We start from the raw sequence: 12,080 nt of genomic DNA on the forward strand, positions 1-12,080 counted from the left end.
CCTTGAAATTTCAGCTCCCTTCACATTTCTTCTATAGGATTAAGGTCTGGAGACTGGCTAGACCATTCTATGACCTTAATGTGCTTCATCTTGAGCCACTCCTTTGTCGCATTGGTAGCATGTTTTTGGGTCACTGTCAAGATGGAAGACCCATCCACAACTAGGGTTGGTATTTGCACCGGTACCTATGGAACCGGTATGCACCGAACCGAATCAGAATGCAGATTCGGTGCCTTATTTCGATGCCTCTTAAATGCCTGAGCGATCGAAATCTTTGTCCTGGTTCTCCGAAATGTACACAAGAAGCATGGGCATCGCTAGGCTTTTTTAGCGGGGCTATAGCATTTAGCGCCATAAACTGTACACAAATTCGCGATCGACTCAGAGTCAGTCCTCTTAAATTTCATATGAAAACGGCAGCAGACCGGTCTCCTCCTCGTCTTTCAAGGCACTCTTCAATCCGCGGACCGCAGACTCAAACAGAAACAGATGACACATGGTGTGTTTATCGATAGATTGTTAGAATATCTTTATCTGTGCAGTTCTTTGTCTTAAATACAATTTACAAAATGTAACAGGGGAGCAATCAGTTTCTCATCTACTGTAAAGTTTTCGCTCCGTTTACCGCTCATCACACCACACCATACCACATTTTCATCCAGCCAAAATCTAGCCCTTAACACATATGAGCGCATACTTCAATTACACTTATTTAAATATTCTTAATTTATTTATACGTACTTTATACATACACTACTGTGCATAAGTCTTAGGCACGTTATTATTTTCACTCCAAAGAATGGTGTATTTTGCTGTAGTGTGTTGTGTTTACATTTCCAAACATTCATTTTGCCATTAATTTTAATAACAACCATAATAATAAAAAGTGAGATTTTTGCATGCACTAGAAGTCTGACAACAGGCGGTGCTTCACACAGAGATCTGATCTCAATATCATTGAATCTATCTGTGATTACATGAAGAAACTGATGAAACTGAGACAAACTAAATTCAGAAGAACTGTGGTCGTATCTCCAAGACGCTTGAAGAAACCTTTCTGTAAGTCTACCTCAAAAACAATTAGCAAGTGTACCTGTTCAAAATCTGTTTAAAATGCAAAGGTTGGTCACACCAAATATTGATTTGATTTAGTTAATAGAAGTTAACCCCTTTGCGGTCAATGATTGGCGACGGCCCCAGATTATTATTGTTTCACTTTCACAGCGCGTTAAACATCACTCTCTTACTTGATTTGGACAAACTGTGCATCAATTGAAAGTTTAAAGACTCTAGCTTCGATATTTGACCAATGTTTTGATAAAACATTGTTGCAGTGACCATTATTTAGTAATTTATGTCAGGAGTGCAAAATAATAAATCCGTATTATGCCACATTTTGAATAGAAATTCACCACTCATTCATATTCATTCACGTCAGCAGCGGTTTATTTGAGTTCACATAGACTCACTGAACAGCGTCAATAAGGATTTATAGACCAAAGATGCATATCTGCAGAGATATATGGATATATTTACTGATGTTTACTTCATATTTCTTCAGACAGAATCATAATTTATATTCATTTTCCACTGATTTACACGATCTGATGATAAATAGCCTCTCCCAGCGATCTGTGTGTGTTTATGCAGTGTGCAGTGCTCGTGCTGTGACTCAGACAGACTCTGATTGGTCCTTCACCTTGGCAATTTTAGAATCTCATAACCGGACAACGTCATCGTGTCACATGGTTCATGTACACTTCCTGGTTGATATCTGCCCACACTGATACACCTCTGTACCACGAAATATCCGAATAATAAACCCGCGATTACTCATAGTAAAGCTTGGTATGAGATTTTTATAGAAAATATCGAAAATGTACATCTGAAATGCTAACTTGTGCAGCGATGAAAAAGGCTATAAATAGCATATTTTTACAACAGTAAATGACCAAATTCCACCCGTGATCACAAAAGGAAGTTATTACAAACACTCGATCAGGGTTTAAAGTGAGTTTTGAGTAAAAGTGTACTAATAATTTCATAAATTGTCTGATGTAGCTTGATGCTAACGTTAGCTCTAATGCTACTAATAGCAGGTGCATTTCTTCATAATGCATTTTGTCACAATAATTCACATAAGGTCGTAAGAAAATGTTTTGTAGTAAGACTTTTGATAAATAAGGGGTAAATGCATACTGAGACTGAAGTGAGATTGCAGCCTGGTGTCTTTGTAAACATTGAAATACCACAACAAAGGCTAATAAAGGTGCAATAAAAACAAAAGAATAAGAATAAAAGAAATAATGCGAATAATGTGTCATACCTGACGGAGGTGTGAAACACTAGTTTCGTGAGAACAATAGAATCATGAATGGGGGAGTATTCAGAGCTAAACATACAGAGAAAACACACAGCAGAGCTTTACATGAGAGTTTACAGAGATGACAAGGACCATAAATCAATCTGATTAGCCTTCTCTAAAAACACACATGACATGGTCTTAGAAAAGATTTCATAAAATTCACAGTTTTACAGATTATATTATGAAATTTCAATTGAAGCTTTGGTAGACTTGTGGCTTTAGCTACACAATAGCCCCTTTCACACTGCCATTCCGGCAAATACACAGGTAAAGTGTTCCGGCAATTGCCCCCGAGTCGCTAGATTTTGCACTTTCACACTGCCAGTGATTACCCGGGATATGTGCGTGCTTTCACACAATACCCTTAAAGATCCCGTAACGACACGTGACATCAGGGCATGACGTGTAATGTACAAGTCGAAAACGTTAGGCACGTTATACTTTCACTGAAGCAAGCGAACGATCTCGGCGTCAGTGCGGAAAGTGAGGAACAAATTGATCTCTGCTTCATTACAGTTTGCACATATTTTATCCGTCGCGAATGTTGATCTTCCTTCAAAACAGCCGGTAAAAGAGTCATCACTTCGACACAGCGTTAGATCTGGCTTTTGTTCACACAGCGCTCGTCCCGGGTTGAACCCGGCAATGTTACTAGGTCCCCGACTCGGGTTCAACGCCGGAATCAATCCTGGGATGTGTTTGCTTTCACACAGAAGCCGACCCGGCAATGTTCTGGCAATTTGCCGGGTCCGACGTGCAGTGTGAAAGGGGCTAATGTTTCTAAACTCATATCCTACATCAACATTTTTTTTAATACATTTAAAAATGTTTTTAATATTTACATTTTTGATTTTATGTTTCAGCTTACATCTCTCTATTATCATAACAGTCTGAGTAATTCTGATTGTTGAAAAGTAAACTTTGAAGTGTTAGCTTTGTGAACATATGTTGATTATGTATCTAGTCAGAAAGCAGAAATCCTCTTTATTTTGGGTTTGTCCTTTCTGTCTCCATGCCGAAAAATGGGGGGTGACTAGTAAGGGGTTAATTGATTAAATAAAATCCATTTATGACAATATTTTTGAAAGCATCCTTACTTTACAGAATATTTACACAAGTGCCTAAAAACTCTCACAGTACTGTAGCTTTAGAGGCAGGTTTCTTAAAATGTCTTGAAGACGTTGCTACAGTTCTTCTGGATTTAGTTTGTCTCGGTTTCATCTGTTTCTTCATGTAATCACAGACAGATTCGATGAGATCAGATCTCTGTGTGGAGCACCTGCTGTTGTCAGACTTCTTGTGCTTTCAAAAATCTCACTAGATTATTATAAAAAATTATGACAAAATGAATATTTGGAAATGTCAACTGATATTTCCTAATGACACACTACAGCAAAAGATATTAATAACTGGCTTAAACCCCTTTTTTGGGGTGAAAATACTAAAGTGCCCAAGACTTTTGCACAGTACTGTACATTACAAACAACATTGTTGCTACTTTATAAAGAATGAGCATACAGTCATTCACAGAACTGATTAAAGACAGTGACAGACAGCACTCATTTTAACTAAATATCAGAGTGATTGACAAAGATACAGTAGAAAAATTATGTGTGGTTTTCTATTAAACAATGACCCAAATCATGAAATACATTTATTAGCCTTAGATTAAGGGAAGCACAACTTGGGAAATGAGAGCATCCAAAGAGCGTGTGAAAGCTATGGATTTATTTCAAATAATTTTAATGTTCTTTAATATTATCCATAGTTTTTTTTGTGGCTCTTTTTTTTAAAGTATCGGTTCAGGCACCGTTAAGGCACTGGTACCATTTTAAAAGTATTGAAATGACACCGGTATAGTAAAAAAACCAATCGATACCCAACCCTAGTTCTGACCATAAAGAGTAACCACAATTAACAGTCTGGTTTCTACAACTTTCACTTAGGAGCAAAATCTCCCTTTAAACTTCAAAGAAATTAAGATTTGAAATGTATTGTTATAATTATCGATATTGACTGATATGAAAAATTTTATTGTGATAATTCTTTTGGCCATTTCGCCCACCGCGATGAGGAGCTAAACAATTCTGGGCTTTTTATACTTCTAAGAACTGATGACAGTCAAATAATTATGATTTGAACCATGCCAGCAATTCTACTAATGCCACCATAATTTTCTAGTCTATTCAAAAGAATGTTGTGGTCGATAGTGATGAACTATGAGAACTAGTGATGAACTCTGCTCGGATGATAAGAGCAGGTCATTTGTAGCTCTGATGAGAGCAGTTTCTATGATACGGTCTAAAACCTGACTGGAAATCCTCACAGATTCCATTTTTCTCTAACAAGAAACATAGTTGTGAGAATACTGCCTTTTCTGATATCTTTGCCAGAAAAGGGAGATTTGAAATCGGTCCGTAATTAATTCTCTAGGATTAAGTTGTTTTTTTATTTTTTTTACTGAGAGGCTTAATAGCAGCCAGTTGTATGGCATCTCAGTGGGATAATTACAGCACATTTAAATGAACTTTGAATGTTATGAGTCTTCCAGTGCTGTGCTCGTTCCCAGCAGGCCTGAGCTGTGTGTGGGTGTGTAAGTGTATTCATACAGAGTGGCGTCAGAGTACAGTCTAGGGCTGGGCGATATATCTAACAATATGGTCATGCGCGTCTAGTCAGTAAATGCCGCTCCATTTGAAAGCAGGTGAAGGCGATTTAGCTGTAATCACGGAACAAGATTTACTGACTAGATGCGCATGATCATATCGTTAGATATATCGCCCAGCCCTAGTACAGTCAGTAGTCTGCAGGAGTGATACGATCGCTTCAGACTTTTTCAGAAGAGTACATTATAAATACATGAAATGCATACAGCAATGTTAGAGGCATTCAGGGTGGTGACTGGTGAGAAAGAGCTTTGGAGAAAAAGCTGCAGTTTTGTTCCAGTTCCACTGAACTATACTTGAATCCAATGTTAAAACTGGCCTTTTCAGTATGTAGGTAAAAGGGATAAATCCTGGTTTAGCTGCAACCTCCAGAAACCATATATCAACTATATCAAAGAGAAAATTGATGCAAAGTTTATTTAGCATAAAGAATGACATAGTTATGTGACTTATTTATTGAATAATACAATTAATAATGTTTTATATTGTATTGTATTTATTGTATAATGTATTATTTAATAATTTTTGTGTTGTATTTATTTTCGATATAAATGTAATCATAATAAGTAAAAAAACATTTTTTTTTCAGTTGCAGTGGATCCTAATGGATGGAGATGTGCACGATGGTGTGATGGACTTAGCAGCCTGTGAAGTCAGCCACTGCACAGACAGACTGCCTGCATGTTGCGTGTGAACCTTTTGCTGTTCAACGCACACACGCACGCGCACACACACTGGCCATAAAACTAAAGTGACCAACAGTCCTCCTACGGATCAGACTGCTGGTAAGTTTACACTGTGTTGTGCTCATGTCATCGTGAAGGTGTGTTAGGAACTGAAACTGAGTTGAAGTCTTTTTGTCTAGGGGAATGTGTGTGTTTTCTTTTGTAGCAATTTTATGGCTTTGAATGAAAGCTGGAAGAGAGTGGCACTTTTGTGTGTCTACTGTATGTGTGTGTGCTCTTGCAAATGTATCACTGCACTGCACACATGCCTTATGGCTCTCTACCCTTGTCCCATCCATCATTAGCTGTGCGGAGGGTCAAATGGACAACAAAGGTGAGTGCTCTGTATCTTATTACTCTGTGCATTCCAGTGCCTGGAACTTTGTCATTCGACTCTCTGTTCGTCCGTGTTATACAGAATCAAGCGCCCTCCATGTGGTCTGCAGCCTAGACCTGCCTCCCCATGTAACCCCCCGTAGTTGCTTTAAGATCCATCTTTATTACCTGCTTTAGATGTACTACACTAAATTCCTTTTTGAAAACGTGTGCTTCTCATGGAAATAGGCCATAATGGTGACTGTGCGTCATACAAACACTGTGGTCAACTGTTTTCTTCATAAACAGGAGGCCGATATCTGACTGATGAGAGTTATTTTTTCTCAAAACACACCACAAAGACTGCACAGTTGTGTTTTAGGGTGAGATAAGCTCAGAGCATATGTGTTTGAGCGTTTGAGTGCCTGGCACATTGGTATGGTGCAGAAGTTTGCAGTCAGTGAAATCATCTGTGTTTGTTCAGTGTGTTGGGAGGAAATATCTCAGGCTAAATGTAATTACTGTATGCTTATCTACTCTGCATGGCTCCCATCTTAGTCAAACGGCTCTATAATTAGAACAGGGTTTTAAAGAGTACATTTCCGACACTGTTCGATTTTAATCTGGAGGTGGAGTAGTTCTGACATACATCTGCTTAAAAATGCCTTTGTGTGTGTGAGCGTTTGTGACCATATGTGTAAGTAGTGCAGTTTGTGTCTCTTGACTTATAATTGGAATTGTGTATCCAGGAAATCTTTTTGTCATGCTTTCATTACTGATTTGGTGATCTCAGGGTATCTTTTTTTAACAAGGTGGTAAACTCAATCAGTCACTTCCACACCAGCTCTGACTGTTGATAAGAATATGTGAATGAGTGTTTTTCAGAACAGAAGGGAGGCTTGCAGAGGTTGGGGGGTTTAGCTCCCATCAGGGGAAGTGTGGCTATTTTTACTTCATAGGAAGTGTATGTCTGTGTGTGCCAAAATAGCTGCAACCATGCTTCTTGTAGAGTGGTGTCGCGAATGCCTGGAGAGACTGGAGAGCCAAGACCGACAACTCTGGGGCTCTTCGTAGAGGTATTAGGAAGGGGCTTAGAGCACAACCCCTTTCCGTTTCTCTGTCCTCTTCTTCAAATGGACCATCATCACCTTATAGTGTCTGCACCTCAAGGACATATGTCAGTGGTTACAAGGCTTCCTGGAGTGCTCCTAATGTGGTCCTTGGCAGACTGGGATTGTGGGATGAAGACAGAGGACACCAGCCAGAAGATTCAAAAACAGGCCTGAGATAACTCCCACTTCTCTGCAATGTGTAGTTCAGCATCATGTCAGAAAAAGGGAGCAGGTTACAGAATAAAAAGATTATCTGCTGTGTGTAATACAGTACTCTGTTTTCAGAAGAGCACACACACACACACCCACACACACATACACAGTTACTTTTTGTATAGTGTGGCATACCAATAATAGCTACCCAAATCCATTCATAAAACCTCTGATCCTGCCTGCTTATGTACCTCAGAGAAAATTGTGGTTGCAGTACTGCAAGCATACAGTAAAAACCAAACAAACAAAAAAAACAACTGAAATTATTTTTTAGTCACTGTTGAAATTCTTATGTTTTTTCTCTCTCCTGGCATGGTAGGTCTCCAATGACCTGGTTTAACTCATTTGAATAATCACAGAGCCCATGAGCTCATCCTTGTGTTTTTAACACTCATGCATAGTTTCAGTGCTGCTTTTGTCTGTAAACTTCAACAGTCAAAAATATAGATGCAAGCAGCGATGACGGACCAAAGCCCCCGGTGCCATCAGGAAAATGGCGCCCAGCCGGCAATATGCATTTAACCCACTGGCAGTCTGGTTATTATAGTCAGTACACAGAAATTAAAGGGTTACTCTAGAACAGTGATGGGCAAACTTGGCCCTGCAGGCCACTTTCCTGCAGAGATTTAATGCAACCTAGATATGACTCACCTGCCTGTAGCTTTCTAGTAGTCTTGAAGACAATAATTCACACTCACTCACTCACTCACTCACTTACTCACTCACTCACTCACTCACTCACTCACTCACACTTATACATAAAGGGAACAATATAAAACTTTGGTAACACTTTACAATAAGGTTTCAGTTGTTAACATTACCTATATTAATTAACAGGGACAATATTTAAGTAGCATTCATAAATCTTAATGTTAGGTAAAAAATTTTTACTAATTAATAAAAATGTAATGATGTATGTTAACATTAGTTAATGTACTGTGAACTAACATTAACATTATTTACTAACATAGTTTAATAAATCACGTAAAAATATATTGTTCATTATTAGTTAATGTAAGTTAATGCATTAACTAATGTTAACAAATGAGACCTTATTGTAAAGTATTACCTAAGCTTTTAATGATCTATAAAAAAATTAAAAATGAATTTAATGATCGATATGCATTTGTTAAATAATTATATAAAACTATATTGCCAGTATAGTACATTTTTACTTATTATATGTATTTGTTTGTCATACTAACTAAAGGAAACTGTGCAGAAAGAGGATTAGTATTTATTTATTAATCTTAAAATCTTTTTTATATTGTAATTAACATAATTATTAACCTAATAATTAGGGCTGGTAAGCAATTAACATTTTTAATTGAATTAATTACATGATGTGGTGATTAATTAATCTAATTAATCCCACATCAAATTTGGAGAAATTACTCTGAAAAGATAATTAAAAGTCATTGTTATGCAAAGGATCAAACCGAGATTCCAAAAAGTAGGTTCAGCAAGAAAGATTTTGTTTGATAAAATGTATTACATACTCTTTTGGACCATGTGAGTAAATGATGACAGAATTGTCATTTTGTGGTTGGGTGAACTATAACTTTAATCATTTATTTTCTTAATTTTATTATTATTACTATGAAAATGTTAAATTATTTCTTTAATGAAATGATACTCTAAATAATAAACTAAAACTGCCAGTAGGTGGTGGTAAATGTCTTAATGATTATCGAGTCATTTATTCATTCATTTGATTCGTTCAAATGGCTGATTCTTTCAGGAGTGAAGTAAAGGGTTCTTTATGAATGGTTCATTGAATCATTAGGCTTGTTCAACTTGAAGCGGGTCCTCACCATCAGACCGATCGGTGTGTGACATTGAAAGGAGTGAAATAATTTCCTTATGAAATTAATTCTTTGTGAAGTCAAACACTCAGGAACTCTCGCAATGCAAATGCCATACCACAAGACAACAGATAGGAAGATCTAGAAGAAAGGCCATTTGCTCTTCAGTCCCTTCACCGATCCTTCCCCCCTGGGCACATAGTCCAGGCAACTAAAAGTTGCTATGCTCACATAAAACATTTACTATATCTTCAGGATTCATGATCGTAAACTTTTCATGTTTGGTGTCATTTTAAAGGTCTTTGTGCGATTGGTAAATTAGTTTCAATTTCACATTAGTCACTTGTATTATAAGGAAGATTGAGAACTATTGTAGAATTGTGTTCTGCTGAGGAGAACGAGTCAGTCTTTCGTTCATTATCTGGCTCGGCTCGGTGTTCATCTTCAGTTCTCTCCTCACAGCAGTTCAGTCAGTGTACTGTTTGAGTAAATGAATTACTCGGGGGTATTGGTTTGTTTAAACTCAGAGGGAGTGTCAGCCACATTAAAAAAGTTAACAGCTTAAGTCATTTGTGGATTATTTCCGTATTGGAGACGCGAACTGTTTAAAACGATTCAGTTCGATTTGGTGAACTGATTCAAAAAGATCTGGTTACATCGAATGATTCGTTCGCGAACCGGATATGACAAACTGCTTTGTTTTGAACTCTCTCACAACAGACACGGAAGAGAAGACAATGCTGAATAAAGTCATAGTTTTTGCTATTTTTGGACCAAAATGTATTTTCGATGCTTCAAAAAATTCTAACTGACCCTCTGATGTCACATGGACTACTTTGATGATGTTTTTCTTACCTTTCTGGACATGGACAGTATACTGTACACACAGTTTCAATGGAGGGACTGAGAGCTCTCGGACTAAATCTAAAATATCTTAAACTGTGTTCCAAAAATAAACGGAGGTCTTACTGGTTTGGAACGACATGAGGGCGAGTTATTAATTACATAATTTTGATTATTGGGTGAACTAACCCTTTAATATAAAGTAATCTAATCTAATTCTTGTGTACAGTATATAAGAATTATAAACATTTGGGTGAACTATCCCTTTAATATAGGTCAGTCACTGTCTCACTTCTCTCAAGCATGATACAGCTGGGTGCCATCACTCCAGCCTCAGTGTATTTGTGTGATGAGCCCAGGATGCACCTGGGTCACCCTGTCCCCTCCACTCTTCACTAGAGATCCTGTAATCCTCTAGCCTTGCATCCCCTCTTAAACTACATCTGTCAAACACACACACACACACACACACATACACACTGCCTTGATGTCAGTCTGGCTCACATGGCTGCACCAGGGCTTCCTAGAAAGATTCCACAAAAGCAGAGATTAGTCAGCCTGCACATACACTCACAAATATTTATCCTGGATTCTCATCTGGGTTCTCACCCCTGTCTGTGGCTAAATGTAACTGTAAAGCTTTCTGGGAAGTAGTAGTAATGGACCTTGTTAGGACCTTTTTTCATTCCCTGGGTACCTTTTTTTTTATAATACTTTTTATTACTTTTTATTTTAGGAATATATTTCATACCATAATGACCTGTTTTCTTCTCCTGCATGGACTATTCTGCATTCTCTTCAGTTACATTTTTGCATTTATTAATATGCTGTATTTGTAATGTGGACAAATACAGTATATTTTTGTGTATTTTAACCATTTGCGGTTTTTCACTTAGTTCTTTTTTATTATTATTTATTAGTGGTGCACCAAAATTAAACTTTTCCAAAAATTTAACCAAAAATAACACATTTAAACCTCATTTCATGAATCAAATTTATTTAATAATGACCAGATCAACAGATACAAAAATGTAAATTTCATTATCAAGGCAGTTTTTATATCAACTACAGTGTTTCATCTAGGATTTTTTACCAGCTGCGGCGGCAGGACATTTCCCATGGACCATGCCCCCTTCCCCATGTTGGAGAAACCTCCACACCCAAGAATCGCATGCACTCAAACTCAGAATTAAGTTTATTTGAACTAAAAAAGGCAATTAGAACAATTTAATAAATAAGCAATTGCACAGACAAAAACATTAACAACATAACTAAAAGTACTTTAAAGGGGTTCTATTATGCTTTTCCATTTTTTATTTTAGTCATGTTTGGACATAAAAAAGATCTACAAAGTTACAAATCTCAAAGTCCTCTCCAAAGAGAGATTTTTTTCCCCAAGAACTACAATGAATGGCTTTTTTGGACTACAGCCTTGTTTTCCAAGGTTTTGTGATGTCACAAAGCAGCTCATTAGAATATCGTTAAAATAATTGCTGCCTATGGAAATTTTGAATGGTGGGGGATTTTTTTGTTGTCGTTGAAAGACAGAGCAAGGGGAGTTACGTGACATGCTCACGAACCTAGTCGCACCTGAGTAGAGCTCTGTAGGTTTCGCCCCTTTTTGCTAATTTTTTGTATTACTCATTAATAATAATTTCCCTCATCACAATTGGAAACAGCTGGAGTTGTTTCCATCGGCTTCTCCGATTAAGAAGAAATCCAAGCCACCGACCACGGGTGATATGGTGGATAAGATGGCAAACACTGTTGCGCAATTTGAGGACATTCTCAGAACTGCGTTGATGGTGAATGGGAACGAGTTCACTTCTCTCATGTCAGTTGTTCAGTCGCTATGCTCTAAATTGGATCTTACAGGGGAGATGAGAGAACAAAAAGTTGTTGCAGATTACGATAGGCAAGTTGCTCGAGCAACAGGTTGTGGACTTACAGGATCACAATAGGGGCAGCAATCTGCGTCTGGTTGGATTGCTTGAAGGTTTCAAAAAGGACGACCCTATGGGCTTTTTGAAACTATC

General features: G+C 37.6%; 1 protein-coding gene across 2 annotated transcripts in view; it reads left to right on the forward strand.

Moving 5' to 3' along the window:
* The window catches only part of LOC132155152 (activated CDC42 kinase 1-like), a 126,822-nt gene that overhangs the window by 18,037 nt on the left and 96,705 nt on the right, over window positions 1-12,080 (forward strand). For both annotated transcript variants that reach the window (XM_059563999.1, XM_059563998.1), the window contains exon 2: window positions 5,621-5,816. The gene's annotated coding sequence lies outside the window, so the exon portion shown is untranslated. The remainder of the gene's footprint in view (window positions 1-5,620; window positions 5,817-12,080) is intronic.

The sequence above is a fragment of the Carassius carassius genome, chromosome 12 (assembly GCF_963082965.1).
Source record: "Carassius carassius chromosome 12, fCarCar2.1, whole genome shotgun sequence".
Classification (NCBI taxonomy): Eukaryota; Metazoa; Chordata; class Actinopteri; order Cypriniformes; family Cyprinidae; genus Carassius; species Carassius carassius.